General features: G+C 55.5%; 1 protein-coding gene across 3 annotated transcripts in view; it reads right to left on the minus strand.

Moving 5' to 3' along the window:
* The window catches only part of ZNF362 (zinc finger protein 362), a 36960-nt gene extending 24445 nt beyond the window's left edge, over positions 1 to 12515 (minus strand). For 2 of the 3 annotated variants that reach the window (XM_081225617.1, XM_081225616.1), the window contains exon 1: positions 12191 to 12515. The gene's annotated coding sequence lies outside the window, so the exon portion shown is untranslated. Of the gene's footprint in view, positions 1 to 12014; positions 12035 to 12190 lie in introns of those variants that run through there. The other variant, XM_081225619.1, reaches the window with a different exon arrangement.
* Between the last annotated feature and the right edge of the window lie 334 nt (positions 12516 to 12849).

Below are 12849 nucleotides of genomic sequence, written 5' to 3' on the forward strand. Positions count from 1 at the left end.
AATGAAAACAATAAATTTATTCTTAAAAAAAGAGAAAGAAAGTGGTTGGTAGCCAAGGGGACGGGGGTAACAGATGCAAGGTCTGGAGGCAGGGAGGAGGAGGGGGGATCAGGGTCAGGGATGGTAGGCCCTCAACTGACCGTCGCATGCCAGGCCCTGCGCAGGCCCCATCCTCCAGGCACACGTGACCTGGTGGGTCATGGCAGATGTCGGCAAGGGCTGTCTGGCTGAGATGAAATTCAAATGGCACTTTGAAGCTGGTCAGGGTTCCACAGGGATTATCTCCACACCTTCCCTGCCCTGGTCCGGGCCCCTTTCTGCTCTGGCCTCAGCTATTCCAAGAGCCTCCTCCCAGGGTCCCTCACCTCTACCCACACGACCCATTCCATTCTCCTACTGCAGTCACTGTGATATTTCTAAAATACAAATCAGATCACAACATTCCCCTACTGAAAACCTTTGATGGCTCCCTCCTTCCCTCCAGACAAGCTCTGGATTCCTTAGGCCTTCCATGCCTGGCCCTTGCTGACCTCTTTGGCCTCAGTGGTTATTTCTGCCTTCCACTCTGCCCAGCCAGACCGAGCGCTCCCCCAGTGCTCCACTTCCCTTCTCACTTCCTCACCTCTCCCTGGAACCCTCTGCCCTCCCCATTTCACTGGTTAACTACAACTTATTCCTCAGGCCCCAGTTTACAGGCCACTTCCTCCTGGAAGCCTTCCAGGACTGCTAGGCTATGTTGGGTGCCTCTCCTCTCTGCTCCCTTTGTGCCCTGCATGTTCCTCATCAGACCCTTGGCAGTCCATTTTCTGCCTGTTTTCTCGTCCATCTCTGCTGTTGGACATGCTGTCAGGGCACAATCAAGGCTGAGTCATTTATCTTTAAGCCAAAAAGTACCTGATAAATGTTTGAATGAATGAATAGTCTAGGTAGAGGGAACTGAAAGTGTCATGGTCTAGATAGAGGAAAGTCCCCTCCCGCCACTCTGGCACTGTTGTCCCCTGTGTTATATTCTTCCCTATTTTCTGTATCTAAGCCCTATCTTCTTAATTGATCTGAGAAGAGGCTGTGTGCTGTAAAGACTAGCAGACCAAAAAAGTTGTTAACAGCTAATAAACACAGAAAATGGTTCTGCTTCCCTAGCAGTGAAAATTAAATGAGCTTCACATGTTAAAATAGCAAAAAGCAATAAGAAAATGATAATACTCAATGCTGGTGAGGGTATGGTGAAATGGCACTCCCATGCATTATTTCTGGGAGTGTAAACTGGAACAAACATTTCCGAAAACAATCTGGCAATAACGTGTCATGAGCTCTATAAAAATTTTCAGACTTCCTGGCCTAGTGATCCTATTCTTGGTCATCTGTCCCTAGGAAATACCCCAAATATAGACAAAGTTTTATGCACAAAGCTGTTTGCTTCAGTGGTTTTTTTACAGTAGCAAAAACCTGGAACAGCCAAAATTTTAAATAGGGGGATGGCTCTGTAAATCATGTTACACAGTGATAGTCTACAGTCGTTGATAATAGCCAATGTTTACTGGCATTGCAATGACTCATTTAACATTCATATCAACCTTACAAGGAACTGAGGCACAGAGAAATTAGGTAACTTGCCCAAAGTCAAGCAGTGTGTATACGATTTGAACTCAGAAAGTCGGGCTCCAGAGCCCATGTTTTCCACCCTGACACCACATCCATTAAAAAGAGGGATTAAAACCAGCCTGCAGGGCTTCCCTGGTGGCGCAGTGGTTGAGAGTCCGCCTGCCCATGCAGGGGACATGTGTTCATGCCCCGGTCCGCGAAGATCCCACATGCCACGGAGCGGCTGGGCCCGTGAGCCATGGCCGCTGAGCCTGCGCGTCCGGAGCCTGTGCTCCGCAACGGGAGAGGCCACAACAGTGAGAGGCCCGTGTACCGCAAAAAAAAAAAAAAAAAAAAAAACAACCCACCCTGCAGTCATTTAGGAAATACTCATGATTACAACATTAGTTGGGCGGGGGGGGAAGGGAAGAGTTTAAAATTATTTGTATAGATAGAGCAATGACATCTACATAAAAACCGGGTGCTGAGGGAAAAGACAGGAAGGAAACACCAAAATGCTAGCAGTGGTGTGTTTCAGGCTTGGGGTGGGGACAGAAATGGGGGTGGGTTTTGGTTTATTTCATTTCCCTATTCTCCGACTTTTCTGAAACGTGGCTACATGATTTTTTAAGGAATATTTTTAATAAAACTAAAGGTTCAGCCAGCTTTGGCCAAGAGAGACACCCCAGCCTCTGCCTACGGCCCCACTAGGATCCTGGCCTCAGGCCCTGCAGGTTTACCCAGGAGAGAGGGGCTCAGAGAGGGTCAAGGGCTTGCTCAAAGTCCCACAGTGAACCTCGAGCCCTACCCCAGACCCCAGCCAGGAGTGCAGTCAGAGACGGACTCCCCTGCCTATCTGGGGACTTTGGGGGCCAAAGACAAACAAAGGAAAGCCTGCCCACTCACTCACTCTCCTGCTTAAAATCCCTATTGGGTTGCCATAACTTTTGGGGTGTAGTTCAAACTCCCCAGGGTGGCCCAGGGCCTTTCCTAAGGGGGCCTTGCTGGCCACATGCATCTCTCCCTCCAGCCTCACTAAACTACCTGCAGGTTCCCAAAACAAGTTGCTCTCATGCCACCGTGCCTTTCTTTGTACAGGCTATGCTCTTCCACGTGGGGGACCATCATCCAGTTGGAAACTTGTCAGATGCCCATCAGCCATCAGAAGTCAGCTGAGGTGTCACTGCCTAGAGGAAACCTTCCTGATCGCCAGCCCCATCCTTGGCTACATTTGCAGCCTCTCCCCTGAGCTCCCACAGCCTCCTGGGCTCCCCTAACCTAAACACGCATCCCCCTACCCTAGAATTGCCTGATAACTTATCTGTCCAATCCCCCAGGTGTCAGTGAGATCAGGGCTTGGTTACAACCCTACATCCAGACTCAGTGGCACAGCTCACCCAGCTCTTCCTTCAGGTGTCAGCTGAAGATCACTCTCTGACCCTCTCCTGTTACACACGCCTGTGGCCCCCTGCATTCCCCCTACCCCACCTCTGTATCACGCCTCTAAACACTGCCTCCAGCCATGACCCTCAAGGATAGGGCCACTGCTGCAGCCCCAGAGCCTGGCACCGGCCACATAGTAGGTGCTCAAGTGCCTAGTTCACCCTAGCTGCTCGACAATGTTCACTGAGGGAACCCATGGGAGGAGGGGGTCTGTCCACGCGGGTCTTGAAGATGGGGAAGTCTGCCAGGAGAGCAAGAGGGTAGAGAGAGAGCAGAGGGGCATGTGTGCAAAGACATGGAAAGCTGCTAGCTTCCTAGGACAGAAAAGCTTTCTCAAAAATGCCCCCTGCCCCAGGGAGGGGCAACAAGGCACTGCTGGGGTAGGGCTGAGCTAGGGGCGGGGGGTGCTCCTGGGAAGGCGAGCTCATCCCATTGAGGGATGAACAAAGACTGCATGAAGGTGGGACTTACTGATGGCAGGAAGGGGAGATGTCAAGAGAGAGACACCAGGGAAGGGCAGGCCGGGTGGGAAGAAAGGCTCGTGCAAAGGCCCCGAGGCAGGAAAGCATGTGGCCTCCTGTTTGGTCTGGTGTGGACCCAGTGCAGGAATCCACAGGGGAAGGAGGGAAAAGTTGCCGGGGCCGTTCATAACGGGCCAGAGTTCCAGGAGAAAGCACTTGGATGAAAGGCCATGCGGGGCCATGCTCAGGGGTCCCTGAGCCAGGAAAGGCCATGGTCAAGGTTTTCAACAGACAGGTCATCAGGGGCCCAGAAGGATGGCCTGGAAGGGACAAGCAGGAGATGGTCTAGGAGAGGAAAGCTGAGGTTTCCCACCTTCCCAGCGCTTTGAGACCCCAGATGCTCAGTTTTCCTCCCATGACCCCTCTGCCCTCCATGCGGCCCCAACTCCACACAGCCAGAGCCCTGAGTCCCAGCTGCTGCCCCCCACCCCATCCCCAGGACCCAGGCCAGCCTCGGAAACTTGTTCCTGGGAACTTCCTGTGAGGAACTAGGCTCCTGAGGGTCCTGGATCCAATTAGGCTGGCTTTCCACAGCCCTGCAGGGCTGCGAAGGGCCATTTTCATTGTGATGACGGGGCTGATCAGAGCGGGAGGGGGCTGCTGTGTGCACCCTGGTCAATGGGAGCTGGGATGTTGTCCCTTCCCCTCCTTGTCCCTCCCCTCTCCTACCACCAGCCACTCAGAGACACCCGCGGAGGTGACCCTCTCTGGGAGCCCCAGTGCCCTCACCAGGGAACGGGCCATGACCGCCTTCTCAGGGCTGAGAGGACATTCTGCAGGCTTTGAACACATGCCTTTCTCTGCTTCCATTTTCCCTTGGGTCCCCCAGCTCCCATCCCCACAGGGAACTCCTTCTGCCAGGGTGAAATGACAATAATAATACATCACTGAGCACTTCTTCCATATCAGGCACTATTAGGTGCCTTACAAGTATTTCTCAGGCTCCTAACGACCCTGTGAGGTGGATGCTGTGAACATTTCGAAATACAACACACATTCAGAAAGATGCCTGGAACAAAAATGAGCAGCTCCATGACTTATTACCAAGCACACATCCAGGGGGCCCAAAAGCCCCCACCCGTGTCCCTTCTCGATTGCAGTCCTCGCATCCCCCAAAGGCCCCACCCTGCTGGCTTCCAGGGCAATCTCTCCCTTGCTTGGGGTCAGGAATGAGGCTCAGAGAAGATGTAACCTGCCCAAGGTCGTGTGGCTGCTGAGGGCAGAAGGAGTTGGACGCCTCTGCCATCTGCTCGCTGTGTGACCTTGAGCAAGTCCATTTCCTCTCTGGGCCTTTGTTCCTTCCTCTATAAAACAAAGAGATTCAACTAAATCACAGCCTGGATTCTTGGACCCTCTGAGGGGGCGATGTGGCCACTGACGGGTTAAAAGTAAAGATTCTGGAACAAGACAAGCTGGGTCAAAGCCCCAGAGACTGTTACCAAACTGGGATGATAAAGGTATGGCCTCAGTGTCTTTGGGAGGATTCGATGAGTGAATACGTAAGAAGTCTTTAGAACAGTGCCTGGTACACAGGAAGGGTTCAGTGTTGGTCGTTGCTGTTTTGTCATTAGGTTCCCCAAGGCACTCGGGAGACCTTCCCAACATTTCAAAGACCCACATGGAAATGTGACCAACCAGAGACATCCCCTGGGCTGGGGGGCAGTGGATGCAGCAGCTTGGGGAGCCTTTCAGACCCCACAGGGGCTGCTTGGCAGACCACTGGAGAGGCAAGTCTGGGATTACACAAAGGAAGAGAGCCAGCTGCTGAACCCCAGCTGTGGCCTGGCCCCCAGGAGCTTTCTAGACAGGTCCTAGGGGTCCCAGGCCGGGAACCCCCAGCAGGTGGTCAGAGCCTGTCATGCTGTATCTCAGGACCCCTGGGGTGGGCAGCCTGTGGGGCAGGACAGACAGGGCTCAGGCCCGGGGTGGAGGCCAGCAGGTAGAGTGGGCCCTGAGCAGGGCAAGGCAGCAAAAGGAAGGTTGAGCTGGTCAGAGAGAGAGATGGAGAGGGCCTGATGCGGACCCCTGGGTCGGGGTCGAGGCCAGGGAAGACCTACTACAGGTCCTGGCAGGCCAGGCCCACCTCCCCCAGGTCTCAGGGCTACCGCCTTCTCCATGTTCCTTGGTTTCCCACCTCGGGGCCTCTGCTCCAGCTGTTCCCTCTGCCTGGAATGCCCTCACCGGGAAAACTTCAAGCCAGTTCAGCTATCGCGTCCTCCCAGAAGCCCCTCTCCCCTACACACACGATTATCATCACTGGTTACAGTAAATCTAAAAGCACCACTTTCCTCATCATAGGAAAGTGGTTCCTTTCCAGCAGTTACCAGAGTCTGTAATCATATCATCACTTGTGTTTGTCTAATGTCTCCCCGACCAGGGCAGGAACGGTATCAGTTTTCCCCACCTCTGTCCCCAGCATGGAGCATGGGCCCTGGTATATAGTAAATGCTCAAGAAGTCATGCTAAGTGAAGGTGGGAGGTCCAGGCAGGCTGCAAGCAGAGCCGGGCAGGGTGTGGGCACACACAGCTGCATGGGTGTGCAGGAGGCACTGTGTGCAAGGCCAGAACATGAGGCTGGTGTAAGAGGCACCTACGTGTAAAACACACGTGTGCATGAGTATGCCTGTGTGCAGGTGATAAATATGGCGTGTACAAGAGTGTGGAAGTACCGGAGGAGGGGCAGGCAGGCAGCTGTGTGTTGTTTCCTGGCAGGTGCACACGGGTATATGAACATGTGTGTAAGCTGTGGGTGGCAGGAGTGCATACACGTGCTTCTGTGTGATGTGTGTGTATCACGTGTGTGGACTTGTCTCCTGAACTTCTGGCTCCTATAGGCCCAGTTTGGGGCACCTCTGGTGGTGTTTCTGAAATAGCAGGGGAACACCTCAAATTGGCAAAAGTGGGGCAGGGGGAGCAGGGTCAAAGGTGGAAGCGGAATGGCTGATAGTATGAATATGTGCAAGTGTGTGTATCTGAGTGTGTCTGGCGGGGGTGTGCCCATCCCAGCCAGGTGTCCTCCCATTGAACCCCAGAACCTGAAATGGCTAAACTGTCCCCTCAAGGAACATGAAGCCTTTGCCCAAAGCTCAGAGAAGGACCCAAATGGTAGGGACCGCCCCCCAAGGATATCCTGCCACACGGATGAGGCAGGGACAAGGGAGGACGCTTTGGGCCCCAGAGCCAAATCCCTTGGCCTTCCCCACACCTTATCCATTCAACACACCGCTCCGCCCCGTCCCCGAATCCTACCAGCTTCCAAAGCCCGGCGCCAGCCCTGGTTCCATGAAGCCAAACCCACAGCCCCCAACCCACTTCCACTCCACCCACCTCTCAATCCCACCCAAGTCCAGGTGGGGCGCTGGGCCCTCTGCAGCCCTGCACCTCAAGGAGTGTTACCCCCATCGTGAAGACGAGGAGGCCGATGCAACAGAGGGAGCAGCTCCCCAACCAGGGCTGTCGCTGCCTTTGAACCCCAAGGCACATATTGTGGCAGCCTGTCGGCACCTGAGAGGAAAGCCCACCAGGCAAAGCGCCGGGAGGTGTGGACAAGGCCTACTCCTCTCCTTTCCCGCTGTAGTTTCCCCAATGGACAGACTGAGGTTTGGCTGGATAATCTGTGAGGTCCACCTCTCCTCAATTAGTGTGTGACTTTAGATCTCAAATGGTTCTCCACGAATTGGGTATACATGCTGCTACATGGAAAGATAACTGTCCTCTTTCCCCCAGTACACCAAGCCTTTCCAATACCCTGGACAAGGGCCTAGCATGGTGCTACAGAGACAGGAGGAGCTCGGGATGCATGTACGCTCGGTGCCCGGTCATACATTCAACACCGGGCACCAAGGAGGCCTGCCCTCAGGGAGCTCACAACCCAGTGGGGAGAAAGAAGCTACTGAAGTCATGAAACTGTAAGGTCAAAAGCACTGGGAAACCGTCACACTAACATCACTTCCCAAGTGTTATTCACAGGGGGAGGTGCAGCACTTCACACCGTGTAAAGAAGACCTTTCCAGCAATGACAACTGTCTGACAAAGGGAGGCTAGGGGGCCTGGTGAGGAGGGAACTCCCTGCCACTCTAGCGGAGATCAGAGGCCCTCTTGTCAAGGATGTGGGAAGGGAGTTCCCGCTCTGTGCAGGGATCAGGTGAGGCTGGGCTTCCCCTCACCAGCTGTGGGATTCTAAGGCAGAGTCCCAGAGTGCTGGGTTCAAATCGCATAATGTGCCTGTTGAGCTCTGTGAACTTGGGCAAGTTACCTAATCTCTCTGTGCCTCCATTTCTTTGGCTGTAAAATGGGGGTAATAACAATCAGGATTAAATATGTCAACATTTATAAAGCCTTTTGGAACACGGCCTGGCACAATGAGAGCTCTTTGTAAAGGGTCTAAGTCCCAGATTGGATCAAGTGCAGACTCCAGTGTCAAAGGTTCTGAGGCAGAAATCTTCTTAGATGCTAAGGTTCTGAGATTGAAAGAGACTAGGAGTCTTAGATCCCATGATTTAATCATCTCATTATTTCCTGACAACAGCCCGGAGCCTCCCAGGGGAGGAGAGGGCAGAGATTGGTGTCACTTCATCTCCCAGGGGCTGCCCTGCAGCCAGGGCTTCTGCCACACCTGGGCTCCCCGGCATCTCCTCACGTCCACTAAAGCCACAGCCACCCTGTCCTGGACCCACCTGCCCACTCGCCTGCATGGGGTTTAAGCATGTGCCAGCTGTGCGGACAGGCAAGAAGTGCAAATAAACAAATACATGAGGAAGTTTCAGATACTGATAAGAGTTGCAAGGGCTGATGTGACCGAGAGTGACAGTGGGACGCTATCACAGAGCAGGTGGCCAGGGAAGCCCCAGCTGAGTCGAAACCTGTAAAACAAGAAGCCGTGCAAGCATTCCAGGTCGGGGGTGGATGTGCAAAGGCCCTGCCAACAGGCTTTGTAAATTCGAGGTGCAGAAAGAAGCTAGTGTGGCTGGAAGTGGTGAGACTGGGGGGTAGAGGGGGAGCTGAGGTGGAGGGGTGGGCAGGCCCGGACCATAAAGGGCCTTGTAGGCCCCTAAAGGACTTTGGATTCTTGTTCTTCAAAATGCCTAGGAAATATTAAAAGAGTTTCAGCAGGGGAATGACAAGGCTAGACAAGGCTTTCAGGGTCCCCAGATCATTGGGCTCATTCTGAAACCAGCACAATGGTTTTCAAAATCAAGGTAGGGCCTGAGGTGGTAATCAACAATCCTTCTAATTCAGTTGGTGTACACTGAGCTCCTACTACATGCCTGGCCACAGCGGGGAGACGTCACAGACACTCTTGTGTTCGTTCCCAACAAGCCATGAGAGATTACCCCATTTTAAAGATCAAGAAATCGAGGCTCAGAGAGGGGAAGAATGTGCCCAAAGCCACACGAGCCATACACCACACTGTACAAACTGTAAAGACAAATGGATCTTGGTCCCAGCACCCAGAGTCACCATCATGGTAGTGGGATTTTCAAGCCCCTGCTTCTCCAAGAGACCTTCCCCGGGGACTCATGTAGGCACCCATGGATACTGCCCTAGCTAGTGCTTTCTGCACCCTGTTAGCTTTGGAGCCCTGAAGGACTGTCCTTGTATTTCACATGGCTGTCCAACCTGGGGAGGTAAGCTAGGGATTGGCTGGCTGGACAGATGAACAGATGAACGGATGGATGGATGGATGGATGGGAGGGCAGATGGATGACTACTGAAATGACTAACCAATAAACTAATGAATGTACAATGAAAGAATAAAAGAATAATCTAGCAAACTAATGAATGAACTAATGGATGGAGATGAAGGAAGGAAGGAAGGAAGGAAGGAAGGAAGGAAGGACTCTCACTTTACAGAGAGGCAGGGAAGTGTCTGCCCAGGGAAGGGTTGGAGCCAGGTTAGCTTCAGACCCAGTCCACACCTCACCCACACACCAGGGGCCATCTTGCCCCCATCCCCCAGACCACAAACAGCCTATTCCTCAGCCCCCAGGGACAAAGCCACGCCTCTGCCAGGTGCTGGCCATTATAGTGCCCGTGGTCCCATCACCAAAACCACCAGCAAGCAGTGGAATCTGGTGGGAGGTAGAGTGCTTCACTCTCCCTCTGAGTGTCTCACAGACAAAAGGAGACAGGAGACAGGCTCTGCTCCTAGCTGGGACCCAAACTGCTGGGTGACTTCAAGCCCGTGGCTGCCCCTCTCTGAGCCGAGGTGACCTCTCAGGGCCTTTTCAGATCTGACATTCTTTAAGGGATGGGATTCTAGATTTTTTACACAGTCACTGGGGTAAGCAGAAGAATTTGAAAGATCAAAACCTAGAAGTTGGGAAAGACACCTGTCCACAAGTACCAAAGTCCACCCAGGAAAAGGCTCCCTGGACAAGGAGTCCGGAAGCTTGAGTTTAAGCCCTCCTCTATCACTGGCTCAACCTCTCCAAGCCTCAGTTTCCTAAATTTTAAAATGAGGTTAAGTATCCCCCACCTTGACAATTTCACCTGAGTTTCTGGGAGAACCTGATATGATAACAATCATGCACTACACTGTGCAAATTGTAAAGTTCCCTTCACCCAGGCAGGATTATGATGGCAGTGGGCAGGGGTAGGAGTGAAGGTGGACATGCTGTCCCATTCCAGTCCAGTTCTGTCCAAAATGACTCTTCCAGGGGTCAGACCCCCAAAAGAGAACAGTGGAGAGAGCCCAGATGTAAAAACCTGAAATCTGAGTCCCTGTCTCAGCTCTCCATCTAACTGGCAGTGTGACTTTGGGAAAATCACTTCCCTCTCTAGACTTCAGTTTCACCATCAGAAAAATGCCTGGCTTAGTACCCTCTGGCACAGACATGCCAAGTTCTGCAGCCCTGAATCCCTAAGCCCCAGGCTTCAACCCCTGGCTCTGCCCGAAGTGAGCTCACCCTGCCCTGTGGAGCCAGGACACAGACCAGGAGTGACTGGAGGGGTCTCCCCTCCAGGAGACCTTGAGGAAGGAGTTAGACAGGCTTAGGGTCCTCCCAGGACAGACAAACTCTCCCAAAAGGGAAAGACCACACCCAACCAAGGCTGCCCAGGTGCCTTGGACAGCGCCAGCCACCCCAGACCTCGCAGGCCTGGCCTTCGTAACACTTCTGTAGCCTCAAAGCCAGCAAGCCCTGACCTGTCCAGAGAAATACTTCAGGAACTTCACCCAAGTCCAAACTGCCTCCAACAGGGAGCCTCCAGGGCAGGGCAGGGGCGGCAGAGGGGGTAAGAGCACACCCCAGGGAAGAGGCTCAGACGACCACCACCGGACAACCTCTCCTGGCCCCTCCCCTCAGACAGGTCCCACTGGGGCTGCCGGCCTGCACCCAGCCAAGAGCCAACCACCTGGGGGCATTCACCACCAGAAGCCACCTACCAGGGCCAGGAGGCCCACCAGGTCGGGGAAGGGGCTCTCCAACTGCCGAGCACACTTGCCCAAGGGCTCAGGGAGCTACCGCAGCACCCAGGGCAGGATTTCCGCCTACAGTGGGGCCCTGGCCACCCATGAAGGAGACAGGCCCACCCCACCCCCAGCTCAGAGCTCTGAAGGTTCCACACTGCTCCAGGGCAGGGTTGGGGAGAGCAGGATTACTTCCTCATGCCGAGGGTCTTAGTTGGAAACCCAGGGCCCACTCAGAGCCCCTATTGCCAACCCTCTCCTCCAAATCTGAGAATATAGTTCCTTACAATGCCGTTTTACGCGGCCTCTTCCAAAAGACATTTCCTAGTCCCCCGAAACCCCCGTCCCCAATCCTCCACATCCCCCCCCCCCGCAGCTCTGGGGAAATCGGCAGTTAACTTTTTCCCAAAAATCCCGCAGAGGCAGCTGGCTTGGGGGAGAAATGCGCCCCGAGATCCTTTCGCGGCATTTCACCGCCTTCCAAAAGAAAAAAAAAAAAAAAAACTAAAAAAAAAAAAGAAAACTTTCGGAGTTAACTTTAAATTCCCAACCCTCCCCCCAAAATCGCCCAGCGGCTTCCTTTTTTTCTCTCTCTCTCTCTTTAAAGTGCAATTGCATTGTGTCTCACCTCCCCGAAAGGCTCGCGGCTCTCGCCAAAGAAAAGGAAAAAAGCCAACCCTTCGGGTGCCCCCTCTGCTTCCAGCCGCCTCTCCCACATTCTCAGACAGTTTTATTAAAATTTTCAGACAAAAGAAAAACAAAAATGGCAGCCTGGCTTATTTTTAAAACAGGACAGGGACGCCATATTCTGCAGATCTGCAAAAAAAGGGAGAAATCCGGCACTGGCCGCTCCACCCGGCCGGCTGCAAAGTGCGCGAACCGCGTCGTTTGCAATCCGTTTATTTGCATTAAGCCCCATGAATCATTGTTTACCGGAGAATTGCAGCAGGTTTGAATAGCCCGGCTTAAGAAAACACACACACGCGCGCACACACACACACACGCGCACACGCACACTCGGAGAGCAGACCAGACACACCGCCGGAGACACTTCCTACCCCGCGCGCCGCCACCGCCGCCGCTCCGGGCCGGGCCCGAGGTGCAGGCGGCCCCGGGCCCTCTGAGCGCCCCGGCCCGCGCGGCCGGCCCCCCGCCCGCAACTCGGCGCAACTTTCCCGCGGGCGGGCGCCCGCCGCCGCCGGGCCCGCTCCCCGCGCTCCGGGCCCGCACGGACCTGGCTGTGCTGGCGGCGGCTCCGGGACGCGGCCGCAGCCCCGCGCCCGGCGGCCCGAGTAGGGCCGGGCTGGGGCTCCGGCTCCGGGCTCCGGCTCCGGCTCGGTGCGGAGCCGCGCGCAAACCTTCCGGGTCGCCTGCTGTTCACTTCTGGGTTCTGCAAGCGCCGAGGCGGCGGCGGCGGCGGCGGCGGCGGCGGCGGCGGCGGGAGGCTGGGTCTGCAGCGCCGCGCGGCCCCCCGTGCGCTCGGCGAGCCCCCGCGCCAGGCGCCCGGCTCCGGGGGGGCCGCGTCGGGCCCCCGCCTCTCCGGCTGCGCAGCCCGTCCGGCCCCGGGGGCTCCCGCGAGTGGGCAGCGCCGGGCGCGGGCGACTGCGCGGGAGGGGAGGGGGCCGGGCGGGGGGCGGGGGCGGGCCGCGCGCTGGGGGCCCCGCTTGGGCCCCGGGGCCTCGTCTCGCGCTCGCCGCCGCCGCCGCTGCCGCCTCTCAAAGTTGCGCGGCGCCCCCCGCCCGCGCAGCGCCGGAGGCAGAGCCACAAAGGAACTCCTCGCCCCCCTCCGCCCGCCCGAGCCGCGCGGGGAGGGCACCGGCGCCCGGCCCTAGGCCAGCCCCTTCCCCAGCACGGGGGGCTCCCGGGGCCCCGGCTGCCGCGGCCATTGTCCCG

Source organism: Mesoplodon bidens, assembly GCF_964165515.1.
Source record: "Mesoplodon bidens genome assembly, chromosome: 2".
Taxonomy (NCBI): Eukaryota; Metazoa; Chordata; class Mammalia; order Artiodactyla; family Ziphiidae; genus Mesoplodon; species Mesoplodon bidens.